We start from the raw sequence: 19,731 nt of genomic DNA, 5'->3' as shown, positions 1-19,731 counted from the left end.
AGAATTGAAAATAAATGGAAAGAAAAGTTGAGAGCACGTGGGTTTAGGAAAAGTTAATAAAGGATGAGGGTAAATCTAACATGAGTAGTCCAAGTTGGTGAGAATTCAACCTTTTCTTCTATTTCTATAGTTATGAATGTTGTCTAATAGTTTGAATAAGATTATTTTGGTCACTTGTCTTGGTAACTAAGTATTAATTGGCCTTTGAGTTTTAATTTGTTAGTTGTCCTCTATTATAGAAATGATTTTAATAAGTTCTATTTATGCTAGGAAATTATTTTGATTTGGGATCGTATATTTGAAGTTCGGGCTCTGAGAAAAAGATTGAGCTAGAATTGATTGGTGAATTAAATTCAAGAGTTATTTGGGTTTTCGACATCTTGAACCGATTTCGAAGTTCGTTTCGCCAAATTCGAACCGGTAAGTTGGTTTTCACTGATTATCACCCGATTCGATCTATTTTCAGAATTAAGCTCCGTTTTTTATGTAATTTTGTTTGCATCTGAGGAATTATTGGAAGATGATTTCAAGATTGGGGATTCAAATGGAATTTATGTTCGACAGTATGGCACGAAATTGAGGTAATACTTTATACTCTTTATGCTTTATGGAATGTGATGTTGGTGAATGCATGAATAAGATAATGTTTGTCACTTTTGTGGAGTTAATTAATGAAGTTCTACACTCGATACAAATGCGGTAGAAATTAAGTAACTGAATATGGCTCAGATGACTTGTAAGAATTGGAGACAATTGGAATTAAATTACAAGTTCTGGAATTATGTAAAGGAATTAGTCATGGATATGTATTATAATTTATCTCATTAAGGTTCTTAGTAGATAAATTAGGAATATTTCGATTAGGTAAATTAAAAAATACCTATATGTTGTAAATGACAAGAATTGTCCCTGGAAGTTGATTAATAACTCTGAAAAGGCATATTGATATGATAAATTACAGATTTGCATAAGAAATGCTAGATTTGCTTGGAAATTGGAACTGGTTTTTAACCCCAAGAGGGTTATGCAAGATACTAGAAGTTTGTTAAGGAATCATTTCAAGATAAGAGAATGTTCGGGAAAGCAATAAACCATAGGATCTCTAAATTATAATTATTTTCGTTAAGAGTTAATACCGAAATTATTTGGTTAAAAAATTACAAAAATACCCTTGAAAGGTAAAATAGTCCGAGTTGACTTTGTATGGAAGTAACCTGAATTTGTACTTAAACCGATAAATTACTGATTTGATTGTTTAGATCCTACCTTTGTATGGAAAATTCCTGATAATTCGTTAGTAACATCTAAGAAGGATTTAACTCGAAATCTTCGAGTTATGAGTAAATACCTGAAGAATAAATTATCGAGGTGCTCTTCTGTCAGAATTGTTCGTATAGATGGAATAGATGATAAGTCTTAATTAAATAATAAGATCAGTCGAAAGGAACTGATTAAATACGTGGGATCTATAAAATGACCAAATACCATTGTAATAGAAATGACTCAAGAATATCACAAAGTTCTTGAATGAATATATACTCAAACTTTGAAATGAATGGAAAAACATTAAGAACCAAAATGACCAAATGCCCTTATGGTCTATACTAAGTAAATATCTTGGATTAATTAAGAAATTCAAATAAACATGGATGTTGTACTGCTCTCTAATGTTATGAACACAATTTAAGCCGGTCAACAATACTAGTGCTATATCAGTACTTGAATGCCATAGGTACCACTTGATGCTAGTTCGCCTCCTCAAGTTTGGATTGATGATAATTATGGAGTACTCAGCTCTGCTCAACGCTAGAGCGTATTCACTATTAAGAAGTGGATATTCGTGAGTTAATCAATCACGAATAACAAAATGATTTTTTAGTATATGACCAAAGTGAATTGAACGATACAACATGTATTCAAAACTCAGAAGTGTCTGAATTAATCTGGAAAAACTCTGAAGTAACCTGGATAGCATTAATTGCTATATGAACTAAGGAACCTTATGACGAAGAATTTAAGTAATTGGATGAGTCTGGAATATAATAACTTATATGATGTACGGTCTCTATGTTATGAACTAAGAATCGAATACGTCATCAATTCTTGATATTGTATTGTAGAAAGAAATAAAGATTATAAGGATGTTTGTTCGATTCCTTAAGGTATATTTAGCGATGATTCTGAAGATGATTTATGGACAAGAATGTTGGTATTATAGAGTGAATACCCGAAGGGCAATGAATTGACCAGTCGACAGGCATCAGTTCTGAGAGTTGTTCAGCTCAAGTTGTTCGATAATCCGATCGATTATCAGGATGGTACTTACCCTAAATATTCATTTCTTTTTTCGACTCAATCACTATGGTTATTCCGGATGCACATGAAACATAGGGGGATTCTAAAGTATTAACTTTAAATGTCTGTTTAGATCGATTAGTAACTGATTATCTTCATAGGACCTCGTTCCTGGAATCTGATCAAATTGCCTAAGTTTTATGTTATGCATATTGATGACTGCAATGCCTCTGATAAATATTGGGATTACTCTAGTGTGTTCCTTATATTTTAAAATCGTTTTATTGTTTTAACATAGGTACACTGAAATTTATGGTTAATGTTTTATGGATGCATCAACTTATTGGTGATGGCTTATGGAATTCTATCAATGTATAAATTGTATCTTGGAGATACAGATTTGTAAAGTACAACTCTGATCAAGCTGGAAAATTTTTATAGACCTAATTTGACTCTTAGGTAGGCTCTACGGCCCTAAGATCTCTCGGTAGGCCCTGCGGCCCTAAGATGTGTTCTTATGTAGGCCCTGAACTTTCTTGGGTAGGCTCTCAGGCCATAAGATGTTCCCTTAGGTTAACTCTTTATACGATGGTTTTAAACTATGAGTTTAAAAAGCTCTGTTACAGTATAATTTATGGGATTTACTGAACTATCATTTGATAAGTGTACCTATTATTTTATCGTATAGTTGGAACACACTAGACATCCTATTCGATCTCCTGAAAATGTCATACTATGAATGCTTCCTATGAACTAAGATATTCATGGCTTTTATTCGATGAACTACCAGTGGAACCTCAAATTATCCCAAAAATTTGTATGCATCTGATTCAATAAGGAAATTATGTTTTTCATTTATCTGCATGTCCTATAGCATCATCTGGTAGTTCTGTATTACTGAGCTTTCCGAAGCTCACTCTATACTCACCATTGCAGGTTAAAATATTGGTACTAGTGCTTTATCGATTTAGTAAGGGAACACTTTCGGCTTGGTTGCAGAGTATGATACTTGTGATTTAGGGGGCATGTATTGTATTTTGTTTTAATATTTGAGTCTGAAAATATGTTTTAATTATGCATACCGATTATGATTTTATGAGTTTACATTTTTTTATAAAAGTTTTAAATTTTCCGCTATTTTTACAGTGGGTCGCTCTGGTGTCCCTAATGTGACACTCCAGATCGGATTGAGTTACCCGCATCGGTCTGAGGGGGTTACATTTACTGGTATCAAACTATGGTTGAGTCATATTTTACAAGTAAACCAGCCGGTCGAATTTCAAAAGATGTCATCAATACATGCCCCTAGACTACAATCGTACCTCTGAGCTGGAATTATGATGTTGAATCCCTATATGTATTGAGCAAACCTAAGTTTCTATCCATTAGGGCTCTACCGATTGTAAAAAAGAATACTAGAATGTATGTCTGAAAGTCTATAAGTATCTCATGAACCATGTGAGTTACTCATGATAAATTCTGACCCGACTCCAGAAATGAATTGGGATATGTTATTGCTCTAGGAGCCTATTCTCGTAACCAAGGCTGATCGTTTCCACAAGGATAAATTGTTCTGATTCTTTTTTGGAATGCGAGAGTTCTGATAAAAATGTATACTCAACTGGTTAATGATTATAGAGGACCCGTACTTTTGTAAAAGCTATGGGAAGATATGGAATAACCGATGGAAGACTCATTTCTACATTATTGCACTTGAATGAATTTCGAGGATAAAATTCTTTTAAGGAGGGGAGAATTGTAACCCCAATCTAGGGGTTAAAATTTCGTATAATTTTATAAAAATAGTCTGAATAAATTTTGGTTATCAAAGAATTTTGAAAAGATTGAGGACTTTAAGTGTAATTTTGCCCTTCATTGGTTTTAGTTAATATATCATTTACGTGGGTTGTTTCAATTTGGTGGATGTGAATTTTTTTCTCTAATATTATTATTTTATTTAGATTTTCATGAACCACACAATTGAGATATTTTGAAATTATTTAGGGTATTTTATGAGGTATTACTCGTGCAATAGATGGAAATAAATAAACCTCAAACTTATCTTTATAAACCCCAAACAAAGAAAAAAATGGCGAAAAAACTCGGTCACAAGAAAACATTTGGGTCCAATGATTCAGACTTCATTTTTAAGATCCCGACGGTGAAAATGTTTCCCTCGTCAGTAATAGCAGCACAACTCGAAAGAATCCTTATCAGACGACTGTCGGTGGTGAATGACTCCATTCTTGTTCAAAGAAATCAAATAAATTTTATTAGATCTATGACAATCAATGATGTTTTTGGATGATCGGAGGTCGATTCTGATGAGGAGCCCGAGGAAGCTCGATCCATATATTTTGGTTCTCGGGCGACGATCGACAATGGCAATCGATGGTGGTCGTTGGTGTTCAAGTACCGGCCAGTGAAGTTTTCTGCTTCATTAGCAAAGTACAAATTGAAGCTTAAAGAAGAATTGAAATAAATGGAAAAGAAAAGATGAGAGCACGTGGTTTTTAGGAAAAGTTAATAAAGGATGAAGGGTAAATCATAACATGAGTAGTCCAAGGTTGGTGAGAATTCAACCTTTTCTTCTATTTTCTATATAGTTATGAATGTTGTCTAATAGTTTGAATAAGATTATTTTGGCCACTTGTCTTGGTAACTAAGTATTAAATTGGCCCTTTGAGTTTTTAATTTTGTTAGTTATGTCCCTCTATTATAGAAATGATTTTAATAAGTTATATTATTGCTAGGAAATTTATTTTGGATTTGGGATCGTATATTTGAAGGTTCAGGCTCTTGAGAAAAAGATTTGAAGCTAGAAATTGAGGTGAACTTAAATTCAAGAGTTATTTGGGTTTCGTCGACATCTTGAACTCGATTTCGAAGTTTGTTTCGCCAAATTCGAACCCGGTAAGTTGGTTTTCACTGATTAATCACCCGATTCGATCCATTTTTCAGAATTAAGCTCTGTTTTTATGTAATTTTTGTTGATATGCATCTGAGGAATTATTGAAAGATGATTTCAAGATTGGGGCATTTAAATGGAATTTTTATGGTCGATCAGTATGGCACGAAAATTGAGGTAATACTTTACTACCTCTTTATGCTTTATGGAACATGTTGATATTCGTGAATGCATGAATAAGATAATGTTGGTCACTTTTGTGGAGTTAATTAATGAAGTTCTACACTCGATACGAATGCGGTAGAAATTAAGTAACTGAATATGGCTCAGATGACTATTGTAAGAAATTGGAGGACAATTGGAATTAAATTACAAGTTCTGGAATTAAGTGATAAAGGAATTAGTCATGGATATGTAGATTATAATTTATCTCATTAAAGGTTCTTAGTAGATAAATTATGAGAATATTTCGATTAGGTAAAATTAAAAAAATACCTATATGTTGTAAAATGACAAGAATTGTCCCTGGAAGTTGATTAATAACTCTGAAAAGGCATATTGATATGATAAATTTACAGATTTGCATAAGAAATGCTAGATTTGCTTGGAAAATTTGGATAACCAGTTTTTAACCCCAAGAGGGTTTGTGCAAGATACTAGAAGTCTGTTAAGGAATCATTTCAAGATAAGAGAATGTTCGGGAAAGCAATAAACCATAGGATCTCTAAATTATAATTATTTTCGTTAAGAGTTAATACCGAAATTATTTGGTTAAAAAATTACAAAAATACCCTTGAAAGGTAAAAATAGTCCGAGTTGACTTTGTATGGGAAAGTAACCTGAGAATTTGTACTTAAACCGATAAATTACTGATTTGATTGTTTAGATCCTACCTTTGTATGGAAAATTCCTGATAATTCGTTAGTAACATCTAAGAAGGATTTAACTCGAAATCTTCGAGTTATGAGTAAATACCTGAAGAATAAATTATCGAGGGTGCTCTTCTGTCAGAATTGTTCGTATAGAATGGAATAGATGATAAGTCTTAATTAAATAATAAGATCAGTCGAAAGGAACTGATTAAAATACGTGGGATCTATAAAATGACCAAAATACCATTGTAATGGAAATGACTCAAGAATATCACAAAGTTCTTGAATGAATATATATACTCAAACTTTGAAATGAATGGAAAAACATTAAGAACCAAAATGACCAAAATGCCCTTATGGTCTATACTAAGTAAATGTCTTGGATTAATTAAGAAATTCAAATAAACATGGATGTTGTACTGCTCTCTAATGTTATGAAACACAATTTAAGCCGGTCAAACAATACTAGTGCTATATCAGTACTTGAATGCCATAGGTACCACTTGAATGCTAGTTCGCCTCCTCAAGTTTGGATTGATGATAATTATGGAAGTACTCAGCTCTGCTCAACGCTAGAGCGTATTCGATATTAAGAAGTGGATATTCGTGAGTTAAATCAATCACGAATAACAAAATGATTTTTTAGTATATGACCAAAGTGAATTGAACGATACAACATGTATTCAAAACTCATAAGTGTCTGAATTAATCTGGAAAACTCTGAAGTAACCTGGATAGCATTAATTGCTATATGAACCAAGGAACCTTAATGACGAAGAATTTAATAAGTAATTGGATGAGTCTGGAAATATAATAAACTTGTATGATGTACGGTCTCTATGGTTATGAACTAAGAATCGAATACGTCATCAATTCTTGATATTGTTGTATTGTAGAAAGAAAATAAAGATTATAAGGATGTTTGTTCGATTCCTTAAGGTATATTTAGCGATGATTCTGAAGATGATTTATGGACAAGAATTGTTGGTATTATAGAGTGAATACCCGGAAGGGCAATGAATTGACCAGTCGACAGGCATCAGTTCTGAGAGTTGTTCAGCTCAAGTTGTTCGATAATCCGATCGATTATCATGGATGGTACTTACCCTAAATATTCATTTCTTCTTTTTCAACTCAAATCACTATGGTTATTCCGGATGCACATGAAAACATAGGGGGATTCTAAAGTATTAACTTTAAATGTCTGTTTAGATCGATTAGTAACTGATTATCTTCAATAGGACCTCGTTCCTGGAATCTGATCAAATTGCATAAGTTTTATGTTATGCATACTGATGACTGCATAATGCCTCTGATAAATATTGGGATTACTCTAGTGTGTTCCTTATATTTTAATAAATCGTTTTATTGTTTTAACATGAGGTACACTGAAATTTATGGTTAATGTTTTATGGATGCATCAACTTATTGGTGATGGCTTATGGAATTCTATCAATGTATAAATTGTATCTTGGAGATACAGATTTGTAAAGTACAACTCTGATCAAGCTGGAAAATTTTTATAGACCTAATTTGACTCTTAGGTAGGCTCTACGGCCCTGAGATCATTCTCGGGTAGGCCCTGCGGCCCTAAGATGTGTTCTTATGTAGGCCCTAAACTTCTTGGGTAGGCTCTCAGGCCCTAAGATGTCTTTAGGTTAACTCTTTATACGATGGTTTTAAACTATGAGTTTAAAAAGCTCTGTTACAGTATAATTTATGGGATTTACTGAACTATCATTTGATAAGTGTACCTATTATGATTTTATCGTATAGTTGGAACACACTAGACATCCTATTCGATCTCCTGAAAATGTCATACTATGAATGCTTCCTATGAACTAAGATATTCATGGCTTTTATTCGATGAACTACCAGTGGAACCTCAAATTATCCCAAAAATTTGTATGCATCTGATTCAATAAGGAAATTATGGTTTTTCATTTATCTGCATGTCCTATAGCATCATCTGGTTGTTCTGTATTACTGAGCTTTCCGAAGCTCACTCTATTACTCACCATTGCAGGTTAAAATATTGGTACTAGTGCATTTATCGATTTTAGTAAGGGAACACTTCCGGCGTTGGTTGCAGAGTATGATACTTGTGATTTAGGGGGCATGTAATTGTATTTTGTTTTAATATTTGAGGGGTGTTAAATTGGTGGATGTGAATTGTTTTTTTCTCTATATTATTTTATTTAGATTTTCATGAACCACACAATTGAGATATTTTGAATTATTTAGGTATTTTATGAGGTATTACTCGTGCAATAGATGGAAACAAAATAAACCTCAAACTTATCTTTATAAACCCCAAACAAAGAAAAAAATGGCAAAGAAACTCGGTCACAGAAAACATTTGGGTCCAATGATTCAGACTTCATTTAAGAGTCCCGACGGTGAAAATGTTTCCCTCGTCAGTAATAGCAGCACAACTCGAAAGAATCCTTATCAGCGACTATCGGTGGTGAACGACTCCATCTTGTTCAAAGAAATAAATTTTTGTTAGATCTATGACACTCATGATGTTTTTGGATGATCGGAGGTCGGATTCTTGAGGAGGAGCTCGAGGAAGCTCGATCCATATATTTGGTTCTCGGGCGACGATCGACAATGGCAATCGATGTGGTGGTCGTTGGTGTTCAAGTACGGCCAGTGAAGTTTTCTGCTTCATTAGCAAAGTACAAATTGAAGCTTAAAGAAGAATTGAAAATAATGGAAAAGAAAGATGAGAGCACTGGGTTTTAGGAAAAGTTAATAAAGGATGAAGGGTAAATCATAACATGAGTAGTCCAAGTTTGAGAATTCAACCTTTTCTTCTATTTTCTATATAGTTATGAATGTTGTCTATAGTTTGATAAGATTATTTTTTGGCTACTTGTCTTGGTAACTAAGTATTAAATTGGCCCTTTGAGTTTTTAATTTTGTAGTTATGTCCCTATTATAAATGATTTTAATAAGTTATATTTATTGCTAGGAATTTATTTGGATTTGGATCGTATATTTGAAGGTTCGGGCTCTTGAGAAAAAGATTTGAAGCTAGAAATTGAGTTGGTGAACTTAAATTCAAGAGTTATTATTTGGGTTTTGTCGACATCTTGAACTCGATTTCGAAGTTCGTTTCGCCAAATTCGAACCCGTAAGTGGTTTTCACTGATTAATCACCGATTCGATCCATTTTTCAGAATTAAGCTCTGTTTTTATGTAATTTTTGTTGATTTGCATCTGAGGATTATTGAAAGATGATTTCAAGATTGGGGCATTTAAATGGAATTTTTATGGTCGATCAGTATGGCACGAAAATTGAGTAATTTACTACCTCTTTATGCTTTATGGAACATGTGATTCGTGAATGCATGAATAGATAATGTTGGTCACTTTTGTGGAGTTAATTAATGAAGTTCTACACTCGATACGAATGCGGTAGAATAAGTACTGAATATAGCTCAGATGACTCTTGTAAGAAATTGGAGGACAATTGGAATAAATTACAAGTTCTGGAATTAAGTGATAAAGGAATTAGTCATGGATATGTATATTATAATTTATCTCATTAAAGGTACTTTTAAGATAAATTATGAGAATATTTCGATTAGGTAAAATTACAAAAATACCATATGTTGTAAAATGACAAGAATTGTCCCTGGAGTTGATTAATAACTCTGAAAAGGCATATTGATATGATAAATTTACAGATTTGCATAAGAAATGCTAGATTTGCTTGGAAATTTGGATAACCGTTTTTAACCCCAAGAGGGTTTGTGCAAGATACTAGAAGTCTGTAAGGAATCATTTCAAGATAAGAGAATGTTCGGGAAAGTAATTGACCATAGGATCTCTAAATTAAATTATTTCGTTAAGAGTTAATACCGAAATTATTTGGTTAAGAAATTACAAAAATACCCTTGAAAGGTAAAAATAGCCCGAGTTGACTCTGTATGGGAAAGTAACCTAAGATTGTAATTAAACCATAAATTACTGATTTGATGTTTAGATCATACCTTTGTATGGAAAATTCCTGATAATTCGTTAGTAACATCTGAGAAGGTATTTAACTCGAAATCTTCGAGTTGAGTAATACCTGAAGAATAATTATCAAGAGTGCTCTTCTGTCAGAATTGTTCGTATATAATGGAATAGATGATAAGTCTTAATTAAATAATAAGATCAGTCGGAAAGAACTGATTAAAATATGGGATCTATAAATGACCAAAATACCCTTGTAATGGAAATGACTCAAGAATATCACCAAGTTCTGGAATGAATATATATACTCAAGCTTGAAATGAATTGAAAAACATTAAGAACCAAAATGACCAAAATGCCCTTATGGTTTATACTAAGTAATGTCTTGGATAATTAAGAATTCAAATAAACATGATGTGTACTGCTCTTTAATGTTATGAAACGCAATTTAAGCCGGTCAAAACAATGCTATGCTATATCAGTACTTGAATGCCATAGGTACCACTTGAATGCTAGTTCGTCTCCTCAAGTTGGATTGATGATAATTATGGAAGTACTCAGCTCTGCTCAACGTTAGAGTGCATTCGATATTAAGAAGTGGGTATTCATGAGTTAAATCAATCACGAATAACAAAATGATTTTTAGTATATGACCAAAGTGAATTGAACGATACAACATGTATTCGAAACTCAGAAGTGTCTGAATTAATCTGGAAAAACTCTGAAGTAACCTGGATAGCATTAATTGCTATATGAACCAAGGAACCTTAATGACGAAGAATTTAGTAAGTAATTGGATGAGTTGGAAATATAATAAACTTGTATGATGTACGGACTCTATGGTTATGAACTAAAAATCGAATACGTCATCAATTCTTGATATTGTTGTATTGTAGAAAGAAAATAAAGATTATAAGAATGCCTGTTCGATTCCTTAAGGTATATTTACGATTCTGAAGATGATTTATGGACAGATTGTTGGTATTATAGAGTGAATACCCGGAAGGGTAATGAATTGACCAGTCGACAGGCATCAATTCTGAGAGTTGTTCAGCTCAAGTTTGTTTGATAATCCGATCGATTGTCATGGATGGTAATTACCTAAATATTCATTTCTTCTTTTTCGACTCAAATCACTCTGGTTATTCCGGATGCACATGAAAATATAGGGGGATTCTAAAGTATTAACTTAAATGTCTGTTTAGATCGATTAGTAACTGATTATCTTCAATAGGACCTCGTTCCTGGAATCTGATCAATTGCATAGTTTTATGTTATGCATACTGATGATTGCATAATGCCTATGATAAATATTGGGATTGCTAGTGTGTTCCTTATATTTTAATAAATTGTTTTATTGTTTTAACATGAGGTACACTAATTTATGGTTAATGTTTTATGGATGCACCAACTTATTGGTGATGGCTTATGGAATTCTATCAATGTATAAATTGTATCTTGGAGATACGATTTGTAAGTACAGCTCTAATCAAGCTGGAAAAATTTTTATGGACTAATTTGACTCTTAGGTAGGTCTGCAGCCCTGAGATCATTCTCGGGTAGGCCCTGCAGCCCTAAGATGTGTTCTTAGGTAGGCCCCAAACTTTCTTGGGCATGCTCTCAAGCCCTAAGATGTTCCCTTAGGTTAACTCTTTATACGATGGTTTTAAACTATGAGTTTAAAAAGATCTGTTACAGTATGATCGGGATTTACTGAACTATCATTTAAGTGTACCTATTATGATTTTATCGTACAGTTGGAACACACTAGGCATCCTATTCGATCTCCTGAAAATGTCATACTATGAATGCTTCCTATGAACTAAGATATTCATGGCTTCTATTCGATGAACTACCAGTGAAACATCAGATTATCCGAAAATTTGTATACGTCCGATTCAAAGGAAATTATGGCTTTCCATTTATCTGCATGTCCTATAGCATCATCTGGTAGTTCTGTATTACTGATTTTTCTGAAGCTCACTTTATTACTCATCATTACAGGTTAAAAGAATGGTACCAGTGCATTTATCGATTTCAGTAAGGGAACACTTCCGGCGTTGGTTGCAGAGTATGGTACTTGTGATTTAGGGGGCATGCAATTGTATTTTGTTTTAATATTGAGTCTGAAAATATGTTTTAATTATACATACCGATAATGATTTTATGAATTTACATTTTTTGATAAAAGTTTTAAATTTTCCGCTATTTACAGTGTCGCTCCAGTGACCCTAATGTAACAATCCATATCAATCGGGTTACCCGCATCGGTCTGAGGGGTTACAAGATTTTACCCCAAGGTAAGCATGTTTTCATGGCGACAGGGATTCTAGTTACCCGGTCAAAGCATTCAAATGAGAATCCGATGGATCCCCATTTTTTGACAGCCTTCTTCGGCATCTAGACGAATCTTAGCCCGGTTTCTCATTTTCACAGCACCCCGCCCACGATAACCTCTCTCACGGTCTTCTCAATCGCTTCACACTTAATGAAACCTTCAACAATTCTTTTCTATTTCCGAGCATCAACTCCGACACCAATCTTCAGTATTTCGGTCAATAATATTTCGTTGTATAATTGTCGGCAGCCACTGGCGCCACGTGATAACCGGCACGCCGGCGGATACCGCTTCAAGAACGGAGTTCCACCGACAATGTGTCACAAATCCACCAATTGCTTCATTCTCAAGAAATAACACTTGGGGGTGCCCACCCTCTTATGATTAATCCATTTCCTTCCGTTCTCTTCTCAAATCCTTCGGGCATCGAATTTTCCTTCTCGTTTTTCTCACCTCCCAAATTAACGGTTATCCCGAAGCCTTGAGCCCTTCCGTGATGTCAATAAGCTGACATGAATCAAGTCTGCCATGCAACCGAAACATATGTAAATGACCGAATTCGGCTCCTTCGATTTCAGCCAGTTCAAGCACTCATTTTCACCGATGATGATTGCTTACCCTCTATTGGTCTTATTGGGAATCGCTTTAGTAGATAACCATATAGGGCCAAGGCCAACATGCCATGCTTTTCTGAAGAAACTCGTGTATGATCGGTGTAATTCGATTCGAGTTCGTAAAAGCTATTTATGATAACCCAAATGATTTTGAACCAGAGTCTATACCTTCGTTAAACAACTTGTGAATCATGTTTCTTGTTGAACGTATTCCGCCAGGTGAGACCTCGTCAGCTTGACAATCTTATGAGGCTCGTATAATCGAAAGTGTTCCATGACAGAGATGGAGAAGCACATGTTTCATGGAAGACGATTCTCGGAATCCCGAAAGAGTAGAGACATCAGTGGTCCAAGGAAAGAACATGTCCGAGACAAGACAATGGGGACGGTGCTGTTGGATGAGTTCTCAAGGGGTCGTTTGAGCATTCCGATGGCTAGGAAGAACTTGACCAGTATGTCCGGCAACGAAAGTTTGTCAACATTTTCGCATCCTTCAGACACAAACTGTCCTCGACAACGGGGAATTCGATGAGGAGGACATTGACTCCATACCCCAAGTTTTGGGCCTTTCGGGTTACTTTAGAAATGTGAGGTGCGTTCAATAGTGTTGTGATGATGGTTGATTTTACGCCTTTGGTGGCAAAGAGGATGGCTAAATCGACGAAGGGATGGCGTGGCCGTGAGCCATGAAAGCGAAGAAAAACATATGAAGCTGATGATATTGGCTACTCATGGTCGAGACTGGTGAAGCTTAAAGGCACGACAGGACCGAGCTGATTCGGAGCCAATTTGTATATTATAAGTAATTCGGTGGGTAGTGGCAAGTAACGATGATTTAGTAAAGTAGTCAAAGTTGAAGAGCATCCGTATGACCACTCTCGTCCTTGGATTTTATGAGTAAACGTAAGCAATTACATTACGTCTCAAACGCTCATACACTCAGCATCTTTAGTGCCAAATCTAATTAGCAATAATAACAATAATTTTTTTATTATAAAAATCATTTAGTTCATACTTATATCTTAAGCTTGAGAAATTAATTAAAAGATTTAATGATAATTCATATGTTTTATTATTAATTTAAAATAAATACAACTTCAATCATTCAACATTAAATATTTGCATCTTTGATATTTATAATTTCAAATTCAACAGCCTATGAAATAATAACTTTTTTGGTTGTATTTCATAAGGTTTCAAATGTCTCTTAATCTGATATCCACAACGCATCGTTTTATCCCTTTTAAAAAAAAACTACCCAAACCCTACTATTAATATTGAAACGCCGCCATTTTTAATGGTTTTCACTTTGAGCAAAGAGTGAACGCCTCGTTCTGACAAAAGCCTAGGGAGAAAAATGGCGGAAAGAGCTCCGGTCGAGTCCGTGCAATGCTTCGGCCGGAAGAAACTGCGGTCGCCCTTACCTACTGCAAGAGAGGCCGTGGACTAATCAAGCTCAACGGCTGTCCAATCGAGCTTGTTGAACCGGAGATCCTCCGTTTCAAGGCCGTCGAGCCGATCCTCCTCCTCGGCCGCCACCGTTTCTCTGGCGTCGACATGAGGATCCGAGTCAAAGGCGGAGGTCACACTTCTCAGATCTATGCCATCCGTCAAAGCATTGCTAAAGCTCTTGTTGCTTTTTACCAGAAGTACGTTGACGAGCAAAGCAAGAAGGAGATTAAGGATATTTGGTTAGGTACGACAGGACCTTGCTGGTGGCTGATCCGAGGAGGTGCGAGCCCAAGAAGTTCGGTGGAAGGTGCCAGGGCGAGGTTCCAGAAGAGTTACCGTTGAAGAAACCATACGGTTTGTTTCAGAAAACTGGGTTTTGTTGTTGTTTCCTTGTTTGTTTCAAGATTTCATAAACATGCTCATTTCGAACAAAAATTAGCTATGAATTTTGTCAGGATTTTGAATGTTTGTGTTGCTTAATCATATTTCAGACTCTGCATGAATCCATAGATCTTCTGCTGTGATTTTTTTGTGGTTCTTTTTTGATTTCTTTGTGCTGATTTTCATGTTTCCATTGGCTATTATATGATGATTTAGATAAGTATCATTTGATATAATAGAATATGATGAAATTCAGGTTTGAATGGGGATAGTGGTAATGACACCATAGTTGGAAGCTATAGAAAGGCTGCTTTCTGATGAATCGAGCACCGTAGGGATCCGTATCCAACACTCGATTCAGATATATGAAAACCTTAGAAATGTTTTAACAATACTCGTGTTAGATGCATTCCGTGTCGGATACTGTATCCGACACAAATATTGAGTACGAGTAACAGTTACTCATAAATATATGAGCTTTTGATGTATTCTATACAAGCGTACAACCCATCATCAAGGTTATCCAAACTTACTTGCATTTCTATCAAACCACATGATACAAAATGCATGCCATTTTAAGGTAGTTTTCAGTCTATCTATGCCTTCATCATCTATAACCAACTCCGATAATCATCTATAACATATATTGAGTACCATTGCCCCGACAGTGCACAACTCTTTGAATTCCATGACAATGTTGAACCTATCGATCTCCTCCTCGGCCGCCACCGTTTCTCTGGCGTCGACATGAGGATCCGAGTAAAAGGCGGAGGTCACACTTCTCAGATCTATGCCATCCGTCAAAGCATTGCTAAAGCTCTTGTTGTTTTACCAGACGTTGACGAGCAAAGCCAGAAGGAGATTAAGGATATTTGGTTAGTACGACAGGACCTTGCTGGTGGCTGATCCGAGGAGGTGCGAGCCCAAGAAGTTCGGTGGAAGAGGTGCCAGGGCGAGGTTCCAGAAGAGTTACCGTTGAAGAAACCATACGGTTTGTTTCAGAAAACTGGGTTTTTGTGTTGTTTCCTTGTTTGTTTCAAGATTTCATATGAAACATGCTCATTTCGAACAAAAATTTAGCTATGAATTTGTCAGGATTTTGAATGTTTGTGTTGCTTTAATCATATTTCAGACTCTGCATGAATCCATAGTCTTCTGCTGTGATTTTTGTGGTTCTTTATTTGATTTCTTTGTGCTGATTTTCATGTTTCCATTGGCTATTATATGATGATTTAGATAAGTATTTGATATAATAGAATATGATGAAATTCAGGGTTTTGAATGGGGATAGTGGTAAATGACATAGTTGGAAGCTATAGAAAGGCTGCTTTCAGATGAATCAATCACCGTAGGGATCCGTATCCAACACTCGATTCAGATATATGAGAAACCTTAGAAATGTTTAACAATACTCGTGTTAGATGCATTCCGTGTCGGATACTGTATCCGACACAATATTGAGTACGAGTAACATAGTTACTCATAAAATATATGAGCTTTGATGTATTCTATACAAGCGTACAACCCATCATCAAGGTTATCCAAACTTACTTGCATTTCTATCAAACCACATGATACAAATGCATGCCATTTTAAGGTAGTTTCAGTCTATCTATGCCTCATCATCTATAACCAACTCCGATAATCATCTATAACCATTCGAGTACCATTGCCGACAGTGCACAACTCTTTGAATTCCATGACAATGTTGAACCTATATTTATATCACTTCCCTACAAAGAAATCATAAGTATTGGTAATTGAATGATTCCTAGAGGAAATTTTGAGCAGAGTGAGCAGCTTTTGAAAGGGCCATGGTTTGGATCTTGGAATACGAGTTAAGATGTTGAAATTCAAACTTGAATTAATTCTAGGCTCATAAACACTCCATCAGAAACAAGAATGGAAGATTTTTGGATATATCTTACAAGGTGCAGTGGAGGGCCTGCACTGTGTTATTCGTGATTGGGTTTGTATTTTTTTTCAAGAATATGTTGATTTGGTGATAATTAGGTTTCATTCATTCTGGGATTTTTTCAATTTTAGTTTTTTTTTCCTTACTTTAAAAAATATTCTATTTTATATGTGATTTTATTATTTTCCTTATGAGATCAATCATATGAGTTCCATGTTTGCTCTATCATTTCACCAATGCATTTTTTTATTAATATATTGGTATTATTTTTGGATAGAAATGAGTATAACTATTTCCAAGTTTCACGCTACCTATGGAATTAAAATTTCTGTGAAATCTATATATATACCAATCAGGTAGACAGGGTACACCTAAACATGCTACTTATGGAAATAATTTTTAATGTTAAAAATATAAAAAGCTTCTGATAAACTACTTATGTGTTATAGGTGTGATCATTAATTTTATTCAGACTTACCCATCAGGTTTGAAAGGAAAATTACTTCAAACCTAAACCTAATCTTGGACTGTAATGTTCAGGTATATACCTCTAGAAGCTACAGACTAGCCGATAAACTCTAATCTTGGACGCCACACTAGCTTGGCTCACGGTGCTTCAACAGCCGCCTCCTGATGCCCAAATATAATCACTCTGATCAGTCTGACGTGAGAGGTGTATAACCACTGCTAGTGCAGTGCTATCTTTGTAAACAAACAAAAAACCTAATCCTGACACCATGTCCAAGCCTTTGACCCAAGTATTAAGTGCTAGATCACTAAGATCAGGTGTATAAATCTTATTGGAAGTTAGTCTCTCAGTAGGTTTTTGTAATATTCATTTAAATTAAACTATTAATTAAATATTGATTATCGTAAAAAGAAGACATAGGTGTTCGAATTATATCTTTTATTTATTTAAATTTTTAATGTTTCAAAGTTATTATTTAAGGTGTTTAATCGTCAATGGTCATTGAAAAAAATCATTATCTAATGTTTGACACGTAAATTTTTTAATTATTTTTTAAAACTAAAACCATTAATTTTCTAAAAAGAATCATAAAACCCCTATATTACCTAAAGTTCAAGACGGATCATTAATTTAGACATTTAATCTTCAATTAAATTAATTTATTTTCAATTAAGCGGAAAAATGGCTTTATAAAAAAATTATTTTATTAATAGTAATAATATCTATTTATAATTTTTCTTAATCATTAACAATATTTTCTTAACCATATACTTACTTTAGAGATATAATTGTTCGAATCCAAAACTTAAAGGGAAAATAATATTCTCTTTAACTACCGAAATTACTGAAATTGTTGATTGTTGTCCACATAATACTAAATAAAAGTAAGATAAAGACTGAATGATTACAAATGTTACATTGCTTGAAAATAAATTCAATTTCATATTTTTGAGAAATTAATCATGGTTTGATAATGGTAGATAGGCATTCTTTTATGAATGCCAGATCAAATTTACACAATGTTTTGAAATTAAAAAAAAAAAAAATTGGAAGTACTTATAAGCTTAACCTTGAGTGGTGTTGATCGCGGCGGCCGTGGTTCATTTGATGCGGCGGCAAAGGGTGATCCCATCACCAACGGGGAGCATACAGATCTCAATCCTGGGATCAACAGCAAGAGCCTTGTTGAGTTCCAAAACAAAGTCTCTATAATACCTAACGTATTTCCTAAGCGGAGCGTCCGGCGGCGCCACCACCGATCCGTTCCACAGCGTGTTGTCGTAGCCAATCAAACCACCGACTTTCACCAGCTTTATCAGCCTCTCATGGTAGTTAATGTAGTTGTCTTTATCAGCATCCACAAAGATGAAATCATAAGATCCATGATTCTCTTCCTGCAATACAATCTCGACTCGAGTACTCTAATTCAGGATTGAGGAAAAACGAACAAGTGCGGGGAAAGGAATTTACATCTTCGATCAATTTATCAAGAACCGGCATTGCAGGGCCTTCTCTGAAATCGATTTTGTGTGCAACACCAGCCTTTAGGATCACAGGCAAACCCAGCTCGTAGTTTTCTCTGTTGATGTCCATGGCCAAGATCTGCAATTCAGTTTCCAAGATATACAGGGATGAATAAGGATGTCAGTCGTACTTTTAAAATTTCAAAATTTAATTTATGTATTTTTTTTTATCAATGATCTAATCTTACATTCTAGATTTCTAATATATCTTTTTAAGTTTATTCCTCTACATAAGATCTTCCGTCTATCTCTGCAATCTGCATACATACATACATATGTATATATCGATTTGATTCATTTTGTCTTTACCTTTCCATCATCGGGTAGAGCAAGGGCGGTGGCCAACAGAGAATAGCCGGTGTAAACACCGATTTCCATGGTGTTCTTGGCATTGATTAACTTAAGAAGCATATTCAAGAATTGGCCTTCATCGGCTGATGTAGTCATAAGGTTCCTATATTTTTGTTAATCCAAAACCAAGTCAGATCAAATCAAAATCAACAAATCATTTTAAGAAAATGAAAGAAGAAAACTGGGTTTCAATTTTCATAGAAAAACCAACCATGGATGCTTGGCAGTCAACTCTCTGAGCTCTTTCATGGGTTCATGCTCCCTCGGATATACACTGGTCTCCAGTATATACTGCAAAGAGAAAAAAAAAAACCTTTTCAAAATCAATACATGCAATGAAAACCGAGATTGTTGGAGTTTGAAGATTGTTTGTTCATTCAGTCATACCTGGTAAAGATCATCGCTTTGCAAGGCTCTTGTGGCCGACTTCCTGGTGCCTACCCGCTTGAGATTGTTGATCTTGGTTGTTGGTTGCCATTGCTGATGAACTTTGTAAAAAGGGTAGCTGTTTCTTCCTGGAAAATCGAGAGATTTGATCGTCTTTGAAATGCTGACCCGAGTTGAAAATATGAAATGGCAAAGGTTTTATATGGAAGTTGAAAATCCCGGTTGAACCGAGAGTATTGGTGGCGAACCGCCTACCATCC

The 19,731-nt window shown here is 34.8% G+C and overlaps 2 pseudogenes; one reads left to right on the top strand and one right to left on the bottom strand.

Annotated features, from left to right (window-relative positions):
- Window positions 1-14,296: 14,296 nt before the first annotated feature.
- Window positions 14,297-14,952, top strand: LOC120150810 (annotated as a pseudogene).
- A 3,208-nt stretch (window positions 14,953-18,160) lies between these two features.
- On the bottom strand, window positions 18,161-19,579 carry LOC120151087 (annotated as a pseudogene).
- Window positions 19,580-19,731: the final 152 nt, after the last annotated feature.

The sequence above is a fragment of the Hibiscus syriacus genome, unplaced genomic scaffold (genome assembly GCF_006381635.1).
Source record: "Hibiscus syriacus cultivar Baekdansim isolate YM2019G1 unplaced genomic scaffold, ASM638163v2 tig00111027_pilon, whole genome shotgun sequence".
In the NCBI taxonomy this organism is placed as follows: domain Eukaryota; kingdom Viridiplantae; phylum Streptophyta; class Magnoliopsida; order Malvales; family Malvaceae; genus Hibiscus; species Hibiscus syriacus.
Note: the sequence above shows the minus strand (reverse complement) of the source record. Positions and strands in the feature narration are given on the sequence as shown.